The following is a 27,407-nucleotide window of genomic DNA, read 5'->3' on the forward strand; positions in this document are numbered from 1 at the left end:
CCGCAAGCGGGATCAGGTGGAAAAATTCTGCTCGGAAATTCTGATGCAGCAGTCTCCTATTGTTTTAAAAGAGATTCTGTTGCCCCATGCGCACAGCAGAATTTCCGTGGCAGAAACTCCTGTTGTAGAAATCCAAATACCAGCCTTACTGAAAGAATTGACATGTCAATTCTTCTTTGGCGAAATTCCCTCTGAAATGCACAGCCGTCTATGGAGACGGTGATTTTTTAAGCGGTCCTGGCACTGGCATGTTACAGCAAAAAATCATGGCAGAGCGAAATCGGAGCAGAAGCACAGAAATTCCACCATGTGAACATTATACACCTGTAGGTCACATCAATGCAATTGTAGACTAAGGGTATGTTCACACGGGCGTATTTCTTTTCAAACTTGCAATGTATTTCCCGCTGTGAATTTGAAAAGGGGCGGGGTCTCCGCACGCTACCCGCAGCAAATTTTCGGCAGCAGAATCTCCACTGCGGAAAATATGCCGCAGACCCCATTGATGTCAATAGGGTCTGCGGCGGATTTTCATCAGTGGTGATTCTGCTGCCGAAAATCTGTTGTGGGTTGCGTGCGGAGACCCCGCCCCTTTTCAAATTCACAGCGGGAAATACATTGCAAGCTTGAAAAGAAATACGCCCGTGTGAACGTCCTCTAACAGTGTACACCCATACAGATGAGCAATAGCAGAAATGTATTGTGGATGATAAAGGTGTTCATGGTCTATAATCAGCTCCATATATTTAGGCATCGTCACCCAGCATCTGTTTCCAGCGTATCGTAGTTTTTACTGTGTTGCTCATATTGATAGCAAAGCAGATCTGAAGTGTCTTCTCTGGAGGTGTTTTGTTTCAATGGAAGGAGATCATTGCCTTGGAACCAGAGCAGAGGAAAACTCGAAATCAAAGGCCTCTGCCACCTGCTGAACAACAAACAAACGTAAAATGGTGCGGCGTAAGGGCATATGGTATTACAGGACGTACTTTATAAACGCTTCCAAGAGGTTTACATGTAACACAAGACTGCGCCAAGACATACTTAAGCTCTTCTGAAGATATTTCAGGTTTGTCTATTGACCTCCTGAGATTCAGAGGTCTGTCGGCGGGCCCTGAAGACGCTCGGCACAGATGCACATACTTGACCCTGTTAATCAGGGATACACTTCAAATCAAATTAGGGTTTTTTTTCTCTCCTTTTTTTGATTCGTACATCAGAGGCACCAAGATTTTGACTGCGGAGCCCGATTCAAAGCCCTGGAAATGCTTTGGATATATTGTCAATATGTGGCGTTCAGAACAAACACAACATTTGTTTGTAGTACAGCTCACCCGCTGTAAAAATATGAAAGATGAGCGGCATCAATCCATAGCTGGTAGTCTCCTTGGCACAGTACAATACTCCCATGTTTTTGTGTGTTTTGTAAGTTAGTGGGAGTGAAAACGCATACAAAACCATTAAAGGGTAAGCCCAGGAGCTGTAACCAGGCCTGATGGGGCTGGTGAGGTGAGATCCACATCAGACATTTATGGCATATGATTTGGATATACTATACTAAGGTCTTAGATAGAAATATGCCATTAAATCTAATAAAATACCCCATCACCTTGTAGTCATATTTGTAGTGTAAAAGTGTCTATTTATGGTGTAAAAGTGTTTATGGTGTAAAAGTGTCTATTATATAGCATGGGCGACTACAGAATATAACTACTATAATACTGCTCCTATGTACAAGAATATAACTACTATAATACTGCTCCTATGTACAAGAATATAACTACTATAATACTGCCCCCTATGTACAAGAATATAACTACTATAATACTGCCCCCTATGTACAAGAATATAACTACTATAATACTACTCCTATATATAAGAATATAACTACTATAATACTGCCCCCTATGTACAAGAATATAACTACTATAATACTGCCCCATATGTACAAGAATATAACTACTATAATACTGCCTCCTATATACAAGAATATAACTAATATAATACAGCTCCTATATACAAGAATATAACTACTATAATACTGCTCCTATGTACAAGAATATAACTACTATAATACTGCCCCCTATTGACAAGAATTTAACTACTATAAAAATGTCCCCTTTTATATGCCAGACTATAGCTACTATAAAACTGCCTCAATGCTACATTTTTCCCTATTTGCTAATGATTAGTAACAAGTTATGGGTAGTGAGTGGCAACTAGTCATGGGGGAGTAGACGCAGAGGCTTCTAGTCTATTATAATACTGAAATGTAAATGCCTTATAACACAGGCCAATATCACCCTGTGCAATAGGGCCTGCGATCAGCCGACGAAAGGGCTGAATGACCGATCCAGCAATCGTTCGTGTGACCCTACCAGCCTAGCCCCCGAGCTGTGTAAAGGCTCTCTAAATGTGCATCATTCTGCAAAATTGGCTTCTGTTTATTGTGTGGGGTCAGGCCATGTTATACAGCCCTTGCTATTACTGGAACCCAGTGCTTCTCAATTATTTTCTGTCATGCCCCCCCTAGGAAGAAGAAAAAATTTTGCGCCCCTTGCGCGACTGTAAATAGTATAATTTATCTATAATATTGTTATAAGTACACCTCTGCATAACACTGTATCCCTATTAATGTATATGAGAATAAAAAAAGAAAGAAATGTGGATCAATTTACAACAAAGAATAGCTTTATTAGCTTAACCTGGGGGTGGTCAATTGTATGGGGGGGGGGGGGGTCGTATCTACTTGCGGATCCTGTAATGGATATTGACCCTTATTATTGGTATCCTCCTGCGGGTGCTTTGTACCCCTTCCACTCCTGCATTCCTGCTATTATGCCCTTTTTTATCCAGGTTACCTTCAGGGCTTAGTAACTTTACCTGAAGAGCGTCTTTTTGCACCTTCCCCCTCCTCCTTTTGATCCAGGGTACTGTCTTCTAGTTCGTATACTTTTTCCTCCTCCATCCCCTGGTTACTATTTCTTTTCCCCTTTTCAGTTTTATTATCAGATTTTGTGTTTGTCGTACCTCCTCTCCTTGACCCCTGCTCTTTATGTTCTTTCTGCGCTTCAGCTCTTGTTTTCCCACCTGGTGATGCTGCGGATGTATCTTTGCGACTCTGCCTTGATGACATGCCGGCGTCCTGCTCTTTCTCCTCTGTAAGTGGCACTAGGAACCGGCGTATTGATTCCTGTATGTCTCCACGGGTCCTCTGCATGTGTCACTTGCGTTGGCGGCCACGTGGTCCTCCGCGTCAGGCTGCTACTGGGGCTGTGCTGGGACAATCTCCAGTGATCGCGCCGCGCTCCTCCCTCTCTCCAGCCGTAGAGTTGCTAGGCAACCGACGCCGTGTGGGACACCGCTTGCGAGTGAGTATTTGCCGAGGTCAAACGAGCCCCACTATTTGAGAAGCACTGCTGTAACTCAACATTACATAGGGTAAGTGATAATTAGAGATGAGCGAACTTACAGTAAATTTGATTCGTCACGAACTTCTCGGCTCGGCAGTTGATGACTTTTCCTGCATAAATTAGTTCAGCTTTCAGGTGCTCCAGTGGGCTGGAAAAGGTGGATACAGTCCTAGGAGACTCTTTCCTAGGAATGTATCCACCTTTTCCAGCTCACCGGAGCACCGGAAACCTGAACTAATTTATGCAGGAAAAGTCAGGAGAAGTTCGTGACGAATCAAATTTACTGTAAGTTCGCTCATCTCTAGTGTTAATATTTGTAAACTAAAGCAGCAGAATTTTGGATCCAGCTCTGAGTGTTCTTGAAGTACAGGGCAGGATGTAACTCAAGATCAGACAGTAAAGTGTTCACGGTTTTCTATATACAATAAAACTAAGGGAGCGCCGTGTTTGTAGGAGGAAACGTCTCCAGTAAGAGATATAGGACTGGTAACGACTATTTATGGTATTGATCAGCTCCTTCCTGACAGTCTTGTTGATCCCTTATGTATCTTCGGAAGCTACGTGATAGAAAGTAGAGATTCTCGCTGTAAAATCAGCGGGTGGAAGTCTCCTGGGTCAGACTTTGATACATCAAGTTTCTGGCTGCCTGTCACACCTTCAGGCTTCACCAGATTGTCTTCTCCTCCGTTCTCGGGTTCCTTCCATCTCTCGTTTCGCCTTTTCTCACGTTGAATAGCTACCTTGTCAGCTCTTGTTTATAAAGCATTTTCACATGTTTCCATGGGTCTATGATGTCACCAGACAATTTCACTGTACTGGACCCAAGCGGCTGAAGCAATTTTGAAAGTGTGTGATGTGCTGAGCGCGAAACTTCGCTCTGCAAGTTACAACAGATAGAGTCACCAAGTGAAAATGACAGGGAGTAACTTGTCCCTCTGATATTACATCTGTTCCCAGCTTAATCCCACCGTCAAGAATCTAGATATCAATATTCGGAGGCGTCCATCTCTGTACAAGTCTGTTCGCACTCCAATATTTGGCCCAAGGAAGAAAAGTCGAAGATGCAGTTTAGTTTACTTAAAGGAGAACTCCACTGAAAAGGTATTTCTGCCATATTACTGATTCAAAGTGACTAATCAATAGTCTCTGCTTCAAAGAGAAATTAATAGACAGTGTGAAAAAGATTTAATCTTTCTACTAAAAATGAAATAAAATATTTATAGTGAAAAATAGAAACATAAGAAAAAAAGAGCATGTGTCAGTATGGCTCTGCTCAGTAAAGAAATCAAGGTGATAAACATACTTTTAAAGATGTATCTATGCAAATATTATTAGCAATACATTGTAATCAAATATTTCTAAAGTTTCTCGGACCAAATATGGGTACTATTATAGCTCAGACACCCAACTTTCCTAGAGGTAGACACTGTGGCTTCTGTGAGGCTGTGGAGATAATGGGATAATACAACCTTAGACTGCTTGTGAGAGATTAGCTCCTTAGAACCAGTCAGATAGCAGCAAAATAGTAGTCAGAGACATATGGCTACCCCTGTTTTTATTGTTCAATAAGCCGCAGCCACACCACAATTAGTGCCTCCGTGAAACAGATACGATTTCTGAAGGTCAAATCAGCTGCAGTTATATCTGTGCACAGGACAGGCACAGATGCATTCACTACTAAGGCATCCATGGACCTGTTTGTAGTCAGCCAGTGACTGCGCTCTGGTTATTTTCCATGCACCTCAGACTTTGGGCTCAGACTAAAAATCGTGGTCAACCTCGTTTATATATATATGTGGTAGTCTGGGGTGAAGGATGGTAGTGATGTAGGATGCTGGTATTAACCCTTTGTTGTCGTGACTAGTGTTGCTCGCGAATATTCGCAATGTGAATTTTATTTGCGAATATCGCACTATATTTTTTTTCACAGTACACATCACAGTGATCATCCCTCTCTGCTTACAGCTTGTGTGGTGTAAAGAAGGCTCTAATACTACTGTGTGAGACGGGCGTGCGAATTTTCGCATATGCGAAAATTTGCATATGCAAATTTTCGTATATGCAATTTTTCGCTTATGCTAATTTTTGTATATGCTAATTTTCGCATATGTACATTTCCGCATACGCGAATTTTCGCATATGCGAAAATAAAACGAGAATATTACGAATATGCAAATTTAGCGAATATATGACGAATATTTGTCCATATATTTGCGAATATTCACGAATTCGAATATGGCCTATGCCGCTCAACACTAGTCGTGACGCCAGGGTGCGGTTTCCCAATGGTTAATGTTCCTACAGCTAATCATCCCACAAACAGAAGGGAGAAATAATTGAATGTCCACAGCAGATATTTGATGAAAACGGGAACAAACTTTACTGCATATTTAATGCAACTGTAGGTAACAGAACAGTCTTTATATAGAGGACCGTAGTTGAAGTTCCTCACAGGTTTTGCTGGGACTTCTGAGAACAATGAGCTTTTGTTTACTAGCCACTGTGCTACTGATTTGAAGATAATTGAGTTGCAGTAGTCACACAGGATTTTAGTAGTTTTGCGCTGGATCACTCACGTTTTAGTGGCTGCGGAAGATAAGGCTTCAGGCCTAGCTTGAATTGATGATTGTGCTGAGATGTTACTGCTTTTGAGTTCAGCAGGAAGAGAGCATGGAAAGAGAGAGATTTAGTGGCAGCAGCCCCTTATATATCAAGGGGGCAGGGACCAAGCTCATTGGTTCTGCAAACCTGTCAGTCCTGACCTAAGGAACTATGGGTTTATCACATGACCCAAAGGTCCTTGAACCAGAGCATAACATAATGTATTTAAAGGCACGTGACCTCTAAGGTCCTATACAGAGGTTTACTATAATTAAATATATAAATATATACACCAATATACGTTAATACACATTTATATGAGGCGACTAGGGGTTAGCCCTCCAGGAGAGCCCTACTAGAATGGAGGGACTCTGGCTGAGGGGACTTTAGACACCACATACAAAAACCCAGGGCCTAAGCTATTCGTGATGTCAACTTACCACAGGTATCCTACTACCAGCCACCCACCACAGTGTCCCCTTTTTAGGCTGCACACTTCTGGATTCAAACTATCTTTTGTGGTGCAGGTTATTCACAGCTTCACTTGCAGACTGACTGTCACTAAGTTTTAAGGCCCAGTGATGAGCTGTCTTCAGCACTTGTGCTGATCTGGGCTAGTCTGAAAACCTCTAGTGGCCCAGGAAGGGGATGAAAAACCCCACTACCAACCTGCCTTTAATGCCACAAAAATCCAGGCCTCATAACAGGACTTACTAATGTCCCTAGCAAGCTAACTCTCTGCAGGGATATAACTATTTCTGGATTTCCCACATCTCACCTAGATTTCCTCTGGATTAGAATTGCGCTTCCTGAAACCTGGTTTCCACATACAACAGGCACCTTGGGGAAATATAGAAATTCCTCGACCACCATTCCTGTTACTGTCTTACACGCTAAAAATAAAAAAATAGAATTATTAAATAATGAATTCTATTAATATCTGACACCTCCTCCCACTTTCTTTCAAATTTTACCTAACCAATTCACATAGTAAATGAGAAAATCAATGGCTTACAATTTCCTATCAAAAATCAGCAAACTAAGGCGTATTGTCCCCCGGCGTGTGATTAATTTATTTGTTGTCCGGATGATGTTACGTATTTCTTAGCCGTTGTTTTGTTTTGCTTTTTTTATTGGCCGGAAGATTGATGGTATAGAATGTGCTGACTTAGAAGAGCCACAGAATGAATATTGTGCTGCCAATGAGCAAAAAATTTAATAAAATATAAAAATCACAGAAAGTAGAGATTATAGCTTGAACTAAAATTCCCTGTTTCAAATGCTGTGTCTGGATTTTCTTGCTGCTGATTCAGGTAGAGAAAAAGAAATGACCTGACACATTGCTATATGATATATGTTACAGATAGTCAACATTTACTACTGAACATTATTGCTTAAGACGTTCCGAATCAATTACTAAAATGTGCCGCTGCTTGGGTGCTATAATACTGTGGGGACAGATGATAAACTGAACTAAAGTTATAAAATGCAATTAAGGCTATAGTAAATCGTGTGTGGGGTTCATATACTGTATATACTCGAGTATTAGCCGAGTTTTTCAGCACCATTTTTCGTGCTGATAAAGCCCCCCTCGGCTTATACTCGAGTGAACTTTGAGGGGTGGCTTAGCTGTGAGGGCTTAGCTGTGAGGGGATGGTCCGGGCCGTCCATCTTCGGCCATCTATGCTGCAGGGACCGTCCGGTGGGGAGGGTTAGTCGTTCCGGGCTGTCCATCTTCACTGGGAGGCCCTCTTCTCCGCTCCGGGCCGGCCCCGAACTAGTGACGCTGCATTGCCGCCACCGCGCAGGGACGTTCATGCGCAGGGACATCACTGCGCGCCGTCGTCAAGGCAACGTCACTAGTCCGTGGCTGGCCCGTAGCGGAGAAGAGAGCCTCCTGATGAAGATGGACAGCCCGGAATGACTAAACCTCCCACCGGACGGTCCCTGCAGCATAGATGGCCGAAGATGGACGGCCCGGACCAGCTCACCCTTCCTTTCCAACGAAAAAATGGGGAGGTGAGTAGAAAACAAAAGGGGGGTCTGGATGATGACGAAGGTCGCAGTGGTCTTCAACCTGTCAACCTGCGGACCTCCAGATGGCTGATGGCTGTCCGGGCATGCTGGGATGGCTTAGGATAGGGGATAAGATGTCTGATCGCTGGGGTCCCGCCGCTGGGGACCCCCGCAATATAGCATGCGGTGCCCACCTGTTTCTGCTCCGGAAGCGCTGGAGGGTCTGGGTCACGACTCCGCCCCCGTGTGACGTCACGCCCCGTCCCCTCAATGCAAGTCTATGGGAGGGGGCGTGATGGCCGTCACGCCCCCTCCCATAGACTTGCATTGAGGGGATGGGGCGTGACGTCGCACGGGGGCGGATAGGGTATAAGATGTCTAGGGGTGGAGTACCCCTTTAAGCACAGGCAGGGACAAACTCCAGTAAGGGAGGGCGGGACTGCAGCATGAGAGCAGAGAGGAGGGGGCTACAGAGCAGCTATCTGGGCATGCATGAGCTGTAGTTTTGCAACAGCTGGAGGCACACTGATTTGTAATCACTGGTCTATAGACACATTACAATGTGTTATATAATTTGTAGTGTGTCCCACAGCATTAAAACACATAACACACACAGTCCTACTCAGTTACCAGTATGCTTTCCTAGCAGCTCCATAAAACCACCGCCACATACTGAAACGCGTGTGTTTTCCTTGTTAATTGTCTCAGAAATGCATTAACGTCCATCAACAAGCTTAGGTGTTAGATTTTTTTTTCTCCCTTGCTTTTTAATGTCATCTTTTGTCTGCAGCAGAACTTCTTCGCACTGCAAGGTGCGGATCAATGGAAGTTCAAAAGGTTTCGCAGCCGTCTGGAGCATTGGGCCAGCAGTCTCTGTTGTGGAGCTGTTAAACTTTTACCAACAGATTTCTACTTTCTGAATTGCACAGAAGAAAAAAAAAATACAAGTATAAAGTGACAGTAAAAGTAATGCTGGACTTTTGGGGCAACTTTTGTCATCTCGCATAGATTTGTATAAGAGAAAAGTCATAGTTATTTAGGGATAAATCTCTTTCTGACTGGTTGCTAAATCATACTATGTGATGTAACTTAAAGGGGTACTCCAGTGAAAACCTTTTTTCTTTTAAATCAACTGGCTACGGAAAGTTAAACAGATTTGTAAATTACTTCTATTAAAAAATCTTTATCCTTCCTGTACTTATTAGCTGCTGAATACTACAGAGGAAATTCTTTTCTTTTTGGAATGCTCTCTGATGACATCACGAGCACAGTGCTCTCTGCTGACGTTATTATAATAATAATAATAAGTCTTTATTTATTGTCCTTAGTGGGATTTGAACCCAAGGCCCCAGCAAGGCAGCAATGCTAACCACTGAGCCACCATGCTGCCCTTAGCATACATCTGCTATGCACGGTTGCTAAAATGGACAGAGATGTCAGCAGAGAGCACTGTGCTTGTGATGTCATCAGTGTTCCAAAAAGAAAGGAATTTTCTCTGTAGCATTCAGCAGCTAATAAGTACTGGAAGGATCAAGATTTTTTTAATAGAAGTAATTTACAAATATGTTTAACTTTCTGGCACCAGTTGATTTAAAAGAAAAAAGGTTTTCACCAGAGTACCCCTTTAATGTGTTCTCCAGTCACATCCAAAGCTGCATTTTTCATGCATGTTTATGTTTTTTTTTTTCCTTTAGCAGATATGGCCCTGCTGATTCAGGATTTTCTGCAGTTGAGGATTATGAAAGTTGTAGTGTTTCAGTCTTCTAAAGGTCCCCATACACTTTAGTCAAAAGTTGTCCGAGCCCAGCGACTTTGACAGGTTCAGCTGACTTTCTTATGCAGTTTTTCCCAACCAGTGTATCTCCAGCTGTTTCAAAATTAATACTCCCAGCGTGCCCGGACAGCCAAAAGCTGGAAGCACACTGCTTGGGAAACACTGCTCTAATGTCTTTGGTGGGGTTACCATACTCTCCCCTGAAAGATGATGTTGGGGGAAAGAAAGGTCTGGAATGTTGGATTTTCCACTATAGCTGTCTGGCAGAGGCTTACCCCTCCTCTTAATATTCACAACACTATACAATATTGGGCAGTACCATCCTGATACGGAGATTGCATTGGCCCATTAAAGGGGTATTTCAATATCGGAAAATTGTATTTAAATAAAATGGTACCATAAAACATATTACTTACTAATACAGTGTTATTACAAAATGTACTGGCTTAATTTTCAGTGTGTTGTCATCACAGCAGCTCCCCAAATTCTCCCTTTCCCCGGGATGATCTTGTCTCTGAACTCTAGCCCCACTTCCTGAGTAATGTCATCACCTCTATTTATTTATTTATTTATTCATTTATTTTTTATTAAATTTTTTTGAAGAGGAATTAGGGAAGAATGAGATCTGTTCATACAATGCGGCAGAGGAGGCAGAGGAGCAGACATGAAAAGAATACAGTAGCCTTAGCAGCTGTGGGAGGGAGGTAGGGCAAGGTGGGAGAACTGTGATAAAGAACATAGGGAAAGCAATGCATTCTGGCCAAGTGTTACAATTATAACAATCAATGGTGTGAACACCCTCTTTTTCTTTCATATGTCTGTTGAACATGTCAATCACAATGATGTCCTATCACCATGGAGATTGTACACATAACAAAATTCAGTTCATTGCAGTGGTAAATAGTGCTTATAAGTGAATAATATAAATAAATGTGATGGTACCTTCACTGTTAGCAAGCATACTCAAACGTTCTCACCTCACTGGCACCGATCGCACCATGTATGCGGGCTCAATGTGCTAGTCCAGACTAGACGTACAGATGGCATGATGCGCCAGAGCTGCCTCTATGATGCCGCTGTTGGGGGAAAAGGTCTCTTCCCATACTAGATCAATATTCTCCAATGTGTCTGTGCTGGCTCAAGCCGCACAGGCGCATGAGAGGCCAGTACCCAGATAAATCATGTGGAATGTACGGCGCATGCGTGCAAAATGCCGCGCATGTGCAGTAGCCAATTTCATGGACTTTGTACGAATCTGTTATAGACTAGGGTAATGGGACAACATATAAATGTGGTGGCCCAGTACATTAGGTGTTAACTCGTACCCTTGCTGTCCTGTCAGGCAGCCTTCCTACAGTGTCCCCTGGACCCCCTTGCATCTCTCCCCCCCCCCCCCCCCATGTAAATATGTTTCTAATGTATTCTACCATGTAATGTGTTCAGAAAGCGTTGTCACTTTAAGACTGTTTACCATGTGACTTGTCATGGGATTGTTACCCAGGAGGTACCGGTGACCAGGTGATCCCAGGGGTGACCTATGGGCTCCCTGCTAATCTCCCCCATATAAGCCCTGGGGGGAGCTATCTCTCTCTCTTTCCTTACAAGTCTTTGCTGAGGTTGAGTCCTAGAGAGTGTCCAGAGTCATAGGAGGCGTCAAGTCCAGTCTGCAGCCACAAGCAGCTACAAGTAGCCACAGTCTCAGTCTTGTCAGTCATCAGTCCAGTCAAATCAGTCACAGTCATTATTTGTCAAGTCAACATGGCCTGCATTAAATTGACCCCATCTACTACAAGTCCCAGCAAGCCCTTAAGGTCTCTGAGTCACTGGTCACCTCCATGGCCCCTGGCTGAACTGTACAGACTTTACCATCTGTCTACCGTTGTCCGTAACTTGGCATCGGAGTCATTATTGCCCCCGTGCCTAGCCAAGGATCTAGCGTTAAACCTAGGGTGGTATCGAGGATAAACCCCACCCTGGCGTCACGAATATAAGGGGTTAATGCCATCTGCCCCTAGGGTAATTCCATCTGCCCTTTGCAACACACCCTCTACCACATAATAAGTGAGCTATATAAATCTTGAAGCGATGTTCACACGGTGATCCTGGCTAAAGTGAAGGTTCCCCACATGTGATCAACGAAGATATCCAATACAGATAAAAAAAATGATAACACATAAAACCAATAACGTGCAAAGAGCATGTAAACAGGACGCAAAAAAATATATATACAAAATGAAAAAGGGAAAAACAGAATGTCACACTACGTTTTTGCCATACTGTTTTCAATCCGTTTTTCTAAAGAAAACCGTATGGCAAAAAACGGATGGAACAGTATGGGGAAAAAGTAAACCGTATGCGTTTTTAAACAGTATACTGTTTTTAAAAGTGCATACAGTTCCGTCAGTTTTTATTTAAAAAAAACATACGTTTTTGAAAATTTTGTCCATTTTTAATGGGAGGGGTCTTCGGTGGGGACTTTAGGATTCAAATGCGCATGTGCAAAGTACAAACGTATACGTTTTTCCCGTATGGAACCGTACACATGTGCGTTTCCTATTGACGTCCATGTTAAAAAAACGTATGCGGTTGCAGTACGGTTTTTAAACCGGAGACAAAATCGTGGTCAACCACGGTTTTGACTCCGGTTACAAAAACCGTACTGCAACCGCATACGTTTTTTTTAACATGGACGTCAACGGGAAACGCACATGTATACGGTTCCATACGGGAAAAACGTATACGTTTTAAGTTTGCACATGCGCATTTGAATCCTAAAGTCCCCACCCAAGACCCCTCCCATTAAAAATGGACAACATTTTCAAAAACGTATGTTTTTTTTTTTCTATAAAAACTGACGGAACTGTATGCACTTTTAAAAACAGTATACTGTTTAAAAACGCATACGGTTTACTTTTTCCCATACTGTTCCATCCGTTTTTTTTGCCATACGGTTTTCTTTAGAAAAACGGATTGAAAACAGTATGGCAAAAACGTAGTGTGAACCAAGCCTAATGAACAAAATGAAACTATTCACATATATGGTTTAAAGTTAAAGTCCACGTTGAGGCCCCTCGGGGACATAGTGTCCAATGTATAAATCCATTTTAATTCTTACCAGCGTAATCGTTTTTCTCGATCGCAACAAGTAGATAAAAAAACTAGCGCGACATGTATAACTACCATTAATCTTAAAGGGACGACCTGTATGTGGATGATGAAAGGTGTCACCTTTTACTATCCTGTTACAATGACTACATGACATGCAAGGAAAATTATCGTTTTTTGATAATCTACTTAAAATGACTGTCCACTAAGGGACTGCCCACTGGAAGACTGTTTAAAGCTTCCGACATCTTCTTGTGTCAGACGATCTTTACCTTTCCTGTAAGCCATGACCGGATACTCAGTAATACCTAGTGCAGTGGTCTTCAACCTGCGGACCTTCAGATGTTGCAAAACTACAACACCCAGCATGCCCGGACAGCCAACGGCTGTCCGGGCATGCTGGGAGTTGTAGTTTTGCAACATCTGGAGGTCCGCAGGTTGAAGAACACTGACCTAGTGTTTTACTCACCAGAACCTAATTCTCACGTATGATGTTGGTAATCTTATGGCTATTATTGTTACATGAAGAAACAAACAGAATTCACAATTGACTGTGAAACTTTATTACAAGCTCGTCCTAAAAAAAATCTAATAATAGGATTCTGTCCATTATGGACATTTATCAACGGGTTTAGTCAGGTTTTCTTTACTATAATTGTCGCAATTTTCGTGCAACATTTTGACTGGAAAGCGAGAAAAGCAAGTTTTCCAAAACTTAACTATGTAGTAATAATTTTAAAATGGACTACGGGTAATCAGGTATTTATTAACTGCGACAGTCGCAACTGCGCAAAAAAAAAGGGTTAAACTGCGCAACAGGGTTAAAAATTGACTAACTTTACTCCAGCTCAAACATGGAGCAGAAAAAGCTACTGCCAAAGTAAAAAAGGAAAAATTACTTACGTAAAAAGAAAATTATCAACAGGCTGAAACCAGTTGATTAATAAGTCGCACATAAGCAAAAAAACAGTAAGGAAAAAATTACTAAAAAAAAAAGAATACATAAGCAAACATTGAGAAATGTCCCTCCATAAGATTACCAACATCATACGTGAGAATTGGGTTCTGGTGAGTAAAACACTAGGTATTACTGAGTATGCTGTCATGGCTAACAGGTAAAGATCGTCTGACACAAGCAGATGTAGGAAGCTTTAAAGGGGTACTCCGGCGCTAAGACATCTTATCCCCTATCCAAAGGATAGGGGATAAGATGCCTGATCGCAGGGGTCCCGCCGCTGGGGACCCCCGTGATCTTCCATGCCGCGCCCCGTTAGAATCAGCCCCCGTGTGACGTCACGCTCCGCCCCCTCAATGCAAGCCTATGGAGGGGGCGTGATGGTACCATCACATTTATTTATATTATTCACGTATAAGCACTATTTACCATTGCAATGAATCGAATCTTTGTTATGTGTACAATCTCCATGGTAACATGACATCATTGTGATTGACATGTTCAACAGACATATGAAAGAAAAAGAGGGTGTTCACACCATTGATTGTTATAACTGTAACACTTCTAGTTTGTCCAATGAAATGTTACTAAGGCCTATATATATGCATATAAATATATATATATATATATATATATTCCAGCACATATGGCAAGTGCGGCACAGCTCACTCGGTCGCCCCTCCCGCGTCCCGGACAGAACCGGACCTTGGTTCACGTGTAAATGATAAGAAACAGATGTCCAGCGCGGATGTCAAGCAATACGAAATGTCTTTATTCAGCCATAACGCAAAGTGATGACAGGTGACGCGTTTCGGCCTCAATCAACGGCCTTAGTCTTTAGACTTAGACTAAGGCCGTTGATTGCGGCCGAAACGCGTCACCTGTCATCACTTTGCGTTATGGCTGAATAAAGAAATTTCGTATTGCTTGACATCCGCGCTGGACATCTGTTTCTTATCATATATATATATATATATATATATATAATCACTTTATTCACTAGATAAAGGCTACTGCTGCCGAAACGTTGCATTTTTGTATGGGATAAAATAAAAGACTCTAGCTTTTGTACAAGATCCTGAGCCTGTTTGGTGCTGTGATTTTTTTGGGACATTTGTGTATATATATAAAATTCCAATGGCGCAGCACTCCAAAAAAAAGGTCCATTTTATTCACACATATCTCAATACAGCAACGTTTCTGCTCCTATGGAGCCATTTTCAAGCCTGCGGCTTGAAAATGGCTCCATAGGAGCAGAAACGTTGCTGTATTGAGATATGTGTGAATAAAATGCCCCTTTTTTTTGGGGAGTGCTGCGCCATTGGAATTTTTTTTATCTAAAGAAGCCCTGATCAGGTTGGGACGCTGGCACCCACATTTGTTTTGGAACTGAGCTGTGCTGCAACTATTTTCTATATACCTATATATTGTAAATGCGGTATACAATGTACGTTCTTATACCGTTATGACGCCCGGTCATCCTTGTTAATTATATTTCTCCAGATCCTCTTCAATTAACTTTGTCAGCATACGCAGTGTGGGCCGGAGCGTAATGGCCCTGTCTCTATTACTAGCGCTATGTATCAAAGCGAGATTGTCTTCAGACTGTATTCAATAGCGGTAATGTTCGGCAGTTCTGCTTAAATCTCCCACTCCACAATAGCGAGTGAATTCACATTAAGGCCTTCTGTAATTTCCCAAGATGAACATAAGGGAGCGGTGATGGATTAGTTAACCTGGAATCAATTCCTGGATTAATCAACAGCAAAGTGTGGTCTATGGGAAAGTGATAGAAGACAATTGCGCCGGCCGCCCCGCCGAGGCATTTACTATAGGTCTTTAGCGGTCAGTAATAAATTACAAAAAGAGAAAATGAAGATGAAACCATAATAATATTTGGGCTCGGAGTAAGTTTGTGCCATAATAACTCTGAACACTCACAAACGGTATTGACTCTACTTGGGAAGACTTTAAAGCAATGCATCCTGGGAAAAGTATGCAAAATAGCTCTCCTTTCTCTCCAGTGCCACCTATGGGTGGGTACTGTGTATGCCAATGTTCGACTCATTTAAAGGGGTTCTCCGGTGGAAAACATATATATATATTTTTTTAATCAACTGGTGCCAGAACGTTAAACAGATTTATAAATAACTTTTATTTAAAATTCTTGACCCTTCCAGTACTTATCAGCTGCTGTGTGTTCCACAGGAAGTTCTTTTCTTTTTTAATTTCTTTTCTGTCTGACCACAGTGCTCTCTGCTGACACCTCTGTCTGTCTCAGGAACTGTCAAGAGCAGGAGAGGTTTGCTATGGGGATTTGCTTCTGCTCCTGACATGGACAGAGGTGTCAGCAGAGAGCACTTTGGTCAGGCAGAAAATAAATTTAAAAAGAAAAGAGCTTCCTGTGGAGCATACAGCAGCTGATAAGTACTGGAAGGATGAAGATGTTTACATAGAAGTAATTTACAAATCTGGCACCTGTTGATTTAAAAAAAATATGTTTTTCACCGGAGTAGCCCTTTAAGTTAGATTGCTGCTTTGTTTGCTTGGCTGACAATTGTCCTCTGTTTTAGGATCATTGGTGGTCCCAGCAGTCAGACCCCTACTGATCAGCTAGTGATCCAGTATCTTGTGGATAGTGGATATCTTTGCATCTTTAGACATACCCAATGAATGGGTTATCCAGGAATAGAAAAACATGAAAAACATATCCACTTTCTTCCAAAAACAGCACCACATCTGTCCTCAGGTTGCGTGCGGTATTCCTACTTGCCTTCATTTTCTTCAATAGTACTGAGCTGCAGTACCGCACACAACCTGAGGACAAGAGTGGCGCTGTTTCTGAAGAAAGCAGCTACGTTCTTGTAATGCTAGATAACCCCTTGAAAAGGGGGTTCGCTCTACTACCCTTTTACCAGGTATAACCACCTAAAATGGATACATTAGGGCAGTGTTTCTCATCCAGAGTTCCTCCAGCTGTTGCAAAACTACAACTCCCAGCATGCCCGGACAGCCTTCGGCTGTCCGGGCATGCTGGGAGTTGTAGTTTTGCAACAGCTGGAGGCACCTTGGTTGCGAAAGACTGCATTAAAGGGGTTATCCAGGAAAAAATTTTTTTTTATATATCAACTGGCTCCAGAAAGTTAAACAGATTTGTAAATTACTTCTATTAAAAAATCTTAATCCTTTCAGTACTTATGAGCTTCTGAAGTTAAGGTTGTTCTTTTCTGTCTAAGTGCTCTCTGATGACACGTGTGTCGGGAAACGCCCAGTTTAGAAGAGGTTTGCTATGGGGATTTGCTTCTAAACTGGGTGGTTCCCAAGACACGTGTCATAAGAGAGCACTTAGACAGAAAAGAACAACCTTAACTTCAGAAGCTCATAAGTACTGAAAGGATTAAGATTTTTTAATAGAAGTAATTTACAAATCTGTTTAACTTTCTGGAGCCAGTTGATATATATAAAAAAAAAATTTTCCTGGATAACCCCTTTAAATGGACTTTCCCAGAGGAAATAAATAGACCTCAAGGGGGCGCCATAACAAGTATGTAACAGCAATATCTATACAGTACAGTATTTTTTTTTAAACCATTCTAATTAAATCATTTTTATATTTTAGGTAATCCAATGTAATATTGATTTGTGGGATAACTCTGGGATAAGTAAAAAAAAAAATCAGAAATCCTGACGACAAATTTGGATTTGAAAATCTTAAAAAAAAATGTTTTTACATACAATTTTTCCATTACGTACGGGTGAGACTGTTTTTTTTAAACCCAGTCCAGGTGAAGTGTACTATAAATCCGCAGCAATTCAGTTGTATCTGGTCATGGTCCAAGGCAGCATTTCCCCCTTTGCGGCCCTCCAGCCGTTGCACAACTACAACTCCCAGCATGCTGGGAGATGTGGTTTTGCAACAGCTGGGGAGCCACAGGTTGGGGATGACTGGTTTTAGGGGAACTTGCTGCTAACTCAACATTATGTCATCTACCACTGGATTATGCGATGGCACAATGGGGCTAAATAATGATAATAATAATAAAAATAATAATGATGATAATAATAATAATGATGATAATAATGATAATAACAATAATAATACTCATCCCAGCTGAATTGAGGAGATAAAAGCTGCCACTGCTTTGTTATCTTGGATTACAAAGAGCAATTAGCTTCCTAATGTGTTTTTGCACCTTTAGATGGCTTTAATTTATTTTCTGTTATTCTGTCTTGCTTATGTAACACGAGGACCTGTCATTTCCAATGAATGTGTTTATTCTGATTGCCGCAGGATGACGCGCTGTTGCTATCGGGTTGTAATTATCTCATTTTCTGAGTTTCTTATTATCTTTCTTACCATGCCCCTAATGATCTGTGCCACCTAACCCTGATGCATTATTTCCCAATCTGTGGCTCTCCAGATGTTGCAAAACCACAACTCGCATCAGGAAACTAGTTATATACCACCCGGAGAGACACAGATCTGTCCTCCTGCTAATACTCACCTGTCCCGGCTCCCCTGCTGTCCTGGCTCTCCTGGTCAGGTGTCACTGCTGTAGATGCAGGCAGAACTAATCACACCAGCACCACACAGCAAGCACTTTGCAGAAATGGCTGCAGATCCAGTTTGTGGCTAAGGGCCCAGGTCGCATTGCAACCGTTGCGACCACTATTGTTCTGCCACTGCCTACATTATAGAATATATTGTCTCTCATGGAGCTGTGCTTGGGCTGAAATATATTTATCACAAGTGTCACTGTAATTTTTTTTTAAAGTTCAACATATCACAAAGACATGTCAAATTTTTTGATTGTTCAGTGTCTGTTTTTAATCTTGGATGGTGGACAGCAGAGACAAGCGTATGTAGGTGACTGGAAAACTAAAGGTGCCCATAGACTATCTAGTATATAGTGACCCCCTGACTCACACAAAAGAATTTACCTGCCAGACCCTATTGTTCTGGAAGAGATAAGCTAGGGCCAGGGCTGTCTGGCAGCAGCTTACCCCTCCCCTTTCTATAGACAAAGAGAGAGGAAAAAAAGAAAGAGGGAAATTGCGCCCCTAGTGAAGAACGTTTAAAAATTGAGTTTACACGTATTCAAGGTTAAACTCACCAGAGGGCGTTGCGCTCAGGGCACAACACCTAAAAAGCGTGGTATGGTAACAATTCCCAGGTCCGCAGCCTCAGTCCTCTGGTTGCAGGCACGCTGTCCCAGTGTAACGTAATAGCAGGTATTGGAAGAAAATGTGCATGAATTTTGGCGCTGGAACTCTGGATATTAAGAAAATCAGGAACACATCCGCATTCCTTTCAGAGGCTTTATTGTGAATACATAAGCTATGCGTTTCTGGTCCGAACCGGACCCTTCGTCAGGCAGGGTATCATGATACCTTGCCTGACGAAGGGTGCAGTTCAGACCAGAAACGCGTAGCTTATGTATTCACAATAAAGCCTCTGAAAGGAATGCGGATGTGTTCCTGATTTTCTTAATATCCAGAGTTCTAGCGCCAAAATTCGTCCACATTTTCTTCCAATACCTGCTATTACTTTCTATAGACAACACATGAATGTTATGCCATGGAAAACATCCATACGTATGGGGAAGTCAGGAGAGATAACTATGTCCAATTAATGTTGCAACTTCTATACTTGCAACTTTCTATCCTAAGTTAAAGGGGTACTCTGCCCCTAGACATCTTATCCCCCTGCAATCTCCCTGCTACACCTGGAGTTTGTTTAGAGCATCGGGTGCAGCGCCGGAGGCTCGTGACATCACGGCCACACCCCCTAAGGGCAAGGCTATGGGAGGGGCGTGATGGACGTCACGCCCCCTCCCATAGACTTGCATTGAGGGGGCGGGGCCATGATGTCACAAGCGGGGCGTGACTTCCCTCCGTGCATTGCCAGTCATTGGGCACGGAGCGAAGTTCGTTCTGTGCACCGGATGTCTGGGATGCTGCAGCAGAGATTGCGGGGGTCCCCAGCGGCGGGACCCCCGCGATCGGGGATAAGATGTCTAGGGGCAGAGTACCCCTTTAAAGAAAGAAGAGCAGCTCTAGAGCACAAACTGCAGCTCCAACAACAGTTGTATAGTACAGGAAGGGTAAGGTTTATTGTATATTACCTTAAAAAAGTATTCCTTCAACTTTTTAAGGATTATTGTGTAACAAAGGCGACACACAATACTTTGGTGTTGACTAGACTATTACTACCACTATAGTTCCTAGGAATGGATTTCTGAACTCTTTACCTGGCTGATTTGCTCATTCGCCCTGAAATAACTTCTTTCGACATGAAATTTCACTCGTCCGCACACTCGCACCTGCTCCTAGCAAAGGATTAGCGGAGGTTTATATAAATCACACTTTTCCTGCTGTATTTAAAGGCTTACTTAGATTAGACATGGTTTACATACTCAATATAGATTATACTTTATATAGATTAGACATGGTTTATATACTACATACTTTTTCTTACTGCCTTCTTAAAGGGGCTTTACACTTAAAACCAAAACTTCCGTTTATGCTTTCTTGCACTCAGATACTATTGGGATGCTTGGGTAAAGGCATTTATTCCTTACACAGCAACTCCACTATAGGCAGGGGCATACTATGGGGAGGTCTGGAGGGGCAAGGGGCTGGATGTCAGAGTAGGGCACTAACAAACTACCAACTACCAATATTGAGATCCATTTGGATCCATTGGGGCATCGTTTACTTCAAAAAATTGGTGCTGCAGTTTGCAATAAAAGCTATGTGTCATCTTTTTCTGAAGTTGAGACCCACAGAAATACCCATTTTGTACTTACAGATATAATATTGCTACATTGAAGTGGTCATACAATAATAGTACAACATAGAACACTCAAGCATCATGTTACATCCGGAAGTAGGGATCAGTGCAGACCTGGATCTTGCACCAACCACTGTCCCTACCTACTTGAACAATCCCCTATAAATAGTGGCCCCCAACTGAGTGGCAGTCCCCATGCTGAACTAATTCCAGGGGCATAAAGAAGTGCCAAACAGTCCAGGCCAATTAAACATAGGGGAAAAAGTACCAAATCAGAAGTTAAAGAGTTAACAGGAGCAATCCAGAAGGTCAGAACCAAGAAGTCAGTGTGGAACAAAATCAGAGACAAAACAGAGTCAGGACAGGCAAGGATCAAACCTAGAGAGCAGCAAAGTAAAAAGTCAAAAAGCAAAACCAAAGTCAGGAAACAGGCAAAAGATCAGGTTATAGGCGGTCAAAACAAATATAATAACACAAAGAACCAGTAACAGTAGTGAGGGGTAAATCTCAATTACTGGCATAGGACTGACATATAGCTGGATTTAAATCTCCTGCCGCTTGGAGGTGTGAATGCCGGCACCACAGGTGTTTAAGGTAGGGCTCTACCTCCTGATAGGGTAGCCGGCACTTCACTTCTTGATGAACGGCCCTGTGACATGCTAGTGGCTGCACTAAAGCCGAACAAGGCACAATGTAACACATGCTATTCCAGTGCTTTTACCCAAGACAATAGTCCAACATCAGTCTCTGTAGGGTTAAATTAGCAGGGATTTTTAGGATGATGAAAGCCACTTTCACCTGTCTTAGAAACTTTCTTCCAGTACAGTCAAGCTCAGTACCCCTACTCCACACCTCATTCTCATCAAAGTACCATTAAAGGGTACCTCTCATCAAATAAGATGTAAGGGTACCTCTCATCAAATGATATATTTTAGATTAATGAATGTTGAATAACTTTCCAATAGCATGTTAATGAAAAATATGCTTCTTTCTATTGTATTTTTCCAGATCAGTCCTGTCAGCAAGCATTTCTGACTCATGCTGGAGTCCTAAACACTCAGAGCTGCCAGCCTGCTTTGTTCACAGCCAAGCAGGCTGTGAACAAAGCAGGCTGGCAGCTCTGAGTGTTCTCCTTTGAGAACAAAGCAGACTGGCAGCTCGTAGTGTTTAGGACTCCAGCATGAGTCTGAAATGCTTGCTGCCAGGACTGGTAGGGAGACCCCTAGTGGTCATTTCTTCAAAGTGGAGAATTAAATAGAAAGAAGCATATTTTTTTAATAACATGCAATTGTAAAGTTATTCTGCATACATTAATCTATAATATATCAAAAGTTTTTTTGATGAGAGGTAACCTTTAAGGTCATAAATCATGATCATACACTGTGTTGCATTGAAAACAAAACACAAAGGCAATAAGAGCACCCTCTGGTGATGTGACATGTACACGCAGCACAGGTTGGGAATCTTTGGTACTGGATTGGAATCCTTGTGGAGAAATGGTATTCTGAAAAAGAAGCAATACCACTTTGCCTATTGTTATCTAGTTGATGTCATCTACGGGGGCATTGATACAGGTTCATAGGTAATTGATAGCTGGTGCTGTATTGATCCCCGTATAGCCGAGTTCTCATAGTCGCGGCTGTTAAACTATTAATTGCTTTTAGGAAGCTCTCGAAGACTCATTCATAAATAAAGCAAGGACACACAATTACAATGCCAGGAGATGTATCTGCAGGTTATTAACTATTAGAAATGTATAATATCCCCAGAATTAAAGCCGCTCCATACAACTATAATTAGATTCTTCTTCAATTCCCACTGGTCTCCGGAAAGAGGTAACAGGGAAAAAGTCTTTTTATCTTCATATTATAGTCGCATTCCCCGTAGAGAATAAGGATGTACCTAAAACCTTCTTTTTTGTAAGAAAAATATACCTGCACTCACTTTACAAAGACTTACAAAATGTTACAGTCTTACGAGCTGATGTATACAGTAGATTGTAAGAGTCATCATGGTCAGAAGGGAGCAAGGCTTTTTTTTCAGGGTCACTATTTTCCTCGTTCCCAGAGAAAAGTAATCTTGAAGGGTTGAAATGGCAATGGGCTTGGTTCCCATACTGTAATAGGATTGCTAACTTTGAAGTCGCAAGTTGGCTTATAGTCCTACATAATGTAAGTTTTTTTTTTTTTGCATGAAAAGGATGCAAAGGCACAATGACGGAACCTGACTGTAAGTCATTGGGGGTCTATTGGGTGCCATTGGTCTGCTGTACAATGAGATCAAGAATGGTTAATGGTTTCTATCATAAACATAAATTATTCTGCAAGAGTAGATATATCTATAAAGTGTACCTCTTATTTGATAAAGAAAACATTTTTTGATACCCATAGAGACATATCAAAAGTGTTGATTGGGCGGGGTCTGAGGGTTCAGACCCTGACGGATCACGAGAATGAGTCAGGAGAAGAGCGAGTTTAGTGTGTTCTTTTCTGGCTCTGTCACATGACCAAGACAGGATCGTAATGTAAGTCTATGGGCCATCCAAGTCTCATAGACACAGAATGGGTAGAGAAGCGCGGGACACCCTGCTTCTCTTCCAGCTAGTTCTCCTCATCGGTTGGGGACTAAACACTCAGAGCCTGACCGATAAAAACCTAGTGTTTCCCTAGGACATGTCCAAAGTTTTTTTTAAGTCACAGGTATTCTATAGTTCAAGCCCCTATATTTATCACCCACCACCACCATAGACATAATGGCTGGACCTGTTGGGAATCTTTAAAAACTAGAGCAAAGGAAAGGTAAAAGGAATTTCACCATTAGAAAATAACCCAAGATTCCAGCAGCGCCAGCGAGGCACTGTACAACCTAGTTATTTGTCAGTACTTCTTTGTTGGCTGTGGAGCACTCATTGTAAATGTCCTCTTCTCCGCGCTCGGCTTTTCTCGCCAGCCTTTATTATACCCTTATCTTTCTGCCACTTCTGTCTCTGTATTAAGGTTGTGGATTGATTTCTTGCAGTGCAGAGCAGGTCATCGTGTGCAGCTAATTCTCATCTCCCCCTTCATGGTGCATTCATCATGGATTTGCTTTATGCCCTCCCCCCCCCCCCCCCATCCCCGATTCCGAAATATCATTTATATGTATTTTGTGGAAATTAAACCTGGAGTGAAATATTTATCTGTAAAGCTATAGATTTACTATAGAACTCCACACAGTCAAAGTATCCTCACCCCTCTGCTCCCGTGTTCATTAATCTGCTGGAATATATGGATTTTTATTATGGACAGAGAATGTACGGGAGACAAATGATGATATTTCAGTTACCTGGCATGTAGGTTCCACGTCCATCATAGGGAGGAAGAAAAAAATAGATGATTTTTCAGCCCAGTCTCGATAGGCTTTCATTTTCTTTCATTATTTTCTTCTAGTGCTGATGAATTGGATGATACAGGTTTGATGCCGGGGATGGATATTTTTATTAAATGGTAATTCAATAAAAGAAAGTGTTTCTATTTATATGAGTAGATGTGTGTTGTATAAATCTCTGTCAGTGAATAATGGATGGAGATGCCGTGTTGGAGGTGAGCTGAAGCTAAAGCACTGTGCTTATTTCCCAATATAAACTATAAACCACGGGTGGACAGACCATTTTAACATTAGGGTAGTTTGTGCAATCGATCTGTATTACTAGGGCACAGAAACATAAGAGGGGGGGGGGGCAGACTGATCTGGCAGACCCTATTGTGGTGTCCCGGTACCGTATTTCATAGGTTACCTTGTGGTGAGGTCCCCAAAGACAGAGTCCCTTGGAACAGTGGGGTCCTCTACCTTAGCTAGCCCCTCGTTACCCCTTAGGTAGTTAATATTTATGTAAATAAATATGGAAATATGTCTATTAAAGATTCCTACCTTGTTTGCGTCGCAGGACCTGCGGGTCATGTGACTTGGTTCAGAACTCTATGGTTTGCTGAAGGACCTTTGGTGGTTCTCATGACATGTGATCACCCACAATGCAATGTAACGGTGAGTGACAGCTGATTGGACCAATCCAAACCGTCCAGCCCCTGCCCATAGAAGGGAGCTGCGCCATCTTGATCGCTCTCTTCGCTCTTGGGTTGCTGACTCTGGATGAGGTAGGACCTCCGCAGCTTACAAGACAATTACTAGGCCAAAGCCTTGTGGCCTACGCCTGCGCTAGAGACGGATAGTTCATACAATTCCCTGTTACCTCAGCAAGATCTCCTGACCTAATAAAACCCCTAAATCCGGCGGATCTATGCAAATACAATCCTCTAAAGCAGTGTTTCCCAACCAGTGTGCCTCCAGCTGTTGCAAAACTACAACTCCCAGCATGCCCGGACAGCCAAAGGCTGTCCGGGCATGCTGGGAATTGTAGTTTTTCAACAGCTGGAGGCACACTGGTTGGGAAACACTGCTCTAAAGCTAAAGCGAACTTTCCGGTCCTAAGCATCTGTCAATCACTGCTGTGCTGTTTCAATAGACTCTGTTATCTGGACTGTTACTGTTATTGCAAATACAGAAAATCTTCAGTAAAGATTCCGCAAGTTTTAAGTTCAGCACTGCTGTGGACAATCTATTTATTTCACACACGCCTATCGCTCTTGGGAAGGGTGGCGATAGGCCCAGCATCAATACAGAGTTTTAACCCCCTCACCCTGGCGTCACGAGTGACAAGGGTTAACAGCGCCCTTTCAGTATCAAGAACAGCAACACCCCAACTAACCTACAACCCACAAGGCTTTCCACACAGTTCCTCACCACACTATGTAGTCATGCATTACATAGACAGCCATGTACTTGCTACATTTCTGCAACAGCGCCCCCTTTTCCTGGCTATATGAATTTATTACTTAGGTGAGAGAAACCAGATTATGAAGCCACCATATACTCTAATAAAAGGTCATCCACACCTGCCACCTTCAACAGTGACATTTAACATTATTTGTTGGAAAAAGAAAGGTTGAGCATGTTGCCCGACTATTTTGTTTTCAGGGAAATTACCTGCTGCCAGAGTTGTCTGGCAGCAACTTACCTCCCCTCTCCCCAATCAAAAATGAACATTTGGCTTAGCTGAATGTCTATTTGTATGGTTGGATCAGTTGAGATAGCCATCAGCCAATCAAGCTTTTGAACTATATAACCTATATGGAGGTCTTTTCTTAAACTTAGAGGGGCCTTTTTTGATGCCTGTGAGGCGCACTAGTGTGCGCCAGATGCAGCTACTTGACACTTACTCAGATACCTGCACCTTTTGATAAATGTCGGCTAATGTAGACTCACGACTTGGAGCTAATGGGGAGCATATTTGCCAGTCAGCTCGGCTGCCTGGACCTGGCTGGAGTAGCAGTTGCACAAAACTGTGCAAAAGTCGCAAGTCATAAATCAGTACGTAAACTATAAGCCTAGGAAACCCGGCCTACACAATGCCCACTGGATTCAGCGGCACTACAAGCCATATATGCCAGTGAAAGTCACATCATGAATGTGATACGCTGAACGCTGCAACTTTCCAAATATATAGGCCAATTTGGGCCTTTATAACCCTCTTAGACTTCATAATAATGCCGTCTTGAATATCTGCTTTTGCTTTGCAATAGCTGTTTAATATACTCCTATTAAAGTATAGATTTCTCCACCACTGGCCTACAATGTGTGGTAAATCTTCCAGAAATAATAATGGACAATAATGTAGAAATACTAAATCAGTGCCTATTATAGATCAAATAACCCCCAACCCCATTTTATATCATGGAGCTTGGATTTGGCAAGTACTATCTTGGCTGAAAACAAGCTACTTGTTCTGTAGACTCCACTAGACCATTACCGTCAATTATAATGGTGGAATTATGAACATTAGATTTTTCCTCGCGTTGGTTCCAATTATGTTTTAAATGTTCCTTCGATTCATGTGGTTGGTTTTAAAATAGTCTCATTAAATCTTCCTCTTTTTCCGAAACAATAGACAAAAATGTTTTAATCATGGCACGATACATCAAGCGGACTGGCAATACGTCAATACAAAACAACGTATAATAGCGTTTGTGAGATGACAGCGTGGAAAAGAATTTGTGTCAATGTAATATATGGCGGACAGGTTTTACAGCTAATAATTACTAACACTGGCATAGGAACTTGGTTGGTAAAACATTTATAGCTATTGGCACGGGCTAATGCCGTACCGGAGTGAGTGCCGGTTGTTAATATTCCCTTCCTTTAATGAGCTCTCAGAGGTAACACATTGCAGAGTTAAACAGTGACATTAATGGCCTCTTATTACCATACTTTGTTTCTATCCAATTAAAGTATCCAAGAACTTTTAGATGCATGCAGAAAAAGTTCTGGAAATGTGGATTGATCAATTAATGGGACAAAGCTTTAATAGGCAGGTGTTCTGCAAGAGACGGGAGACATACTTAATAAGACAGGGTAACCTTTTAAGAAAACGCTCTTGAAATTAATTACAGCTTCAACCATTAAAGAGAAATCACTGCTCTCTAATATCTGGGATACTCCGTTAGTATATTTTGGTTTAATGGTTTACCCTCAATAGGGGCAGAAAAGGATACTGCTTTGGAAGTGGGCGCTATAAATAGCAAGGGTCATCCTGTCTATTAGTGTGGATCGGCCGATCATGCTGCTTAGCTTAGGATTTATTTGGAGTAAGGCCTCTTTCACATGGCAGAATTTTTTTATGGCAATTCCAGCCAAAAAAAAAAATTGTTGCAGCAGAGT

At 42.1% G+C, this 27,407-nt stretch overlaps 1 protein-coding gene and 1 long non-coding RNA gene across 20 annotated transcripts in view; one reads left to right on the forward strand and one right to left on the reverse strand.

The window, feature by feature from the left end:
- The window catches only part of KLHL29 (kelch like family member 29), a 917,635-nt gene that overhangs the window by 672,376 nt on the left and 217,852 nt on the right, over positions 1-27,407 (forward strand). The gene's annotated exons all lie outside the window — the stretch shown is intronic.
- Positions 764-20,174, reverse strand: LOC130361392 (uncharacterized). Its single transcript, XR_008890994.1, has 3 exons — positions 20,113-20,174; positions 6,790-6,904; positions 764-922 (listed from the first exon to the last, which is right to left on the reverse strand). It is a non-coding gene; the product is annotated as an uncharacterized LOC130361392 (long non-coding RNA).

The sequence above is a fragment of the Hyla sarda genome, chromosome 3 (assembly GCF_029499605.1).
Source record: "Hyla sarda isolate aHylSar1 chromosome 3, aHylSar1.hap1, whole genome shotgun sequence".
NCBI lineage: Eukaryota > Metazoa > Chordata > Amphibia > Anura > Hylidae > Hyla > Hyla sarda.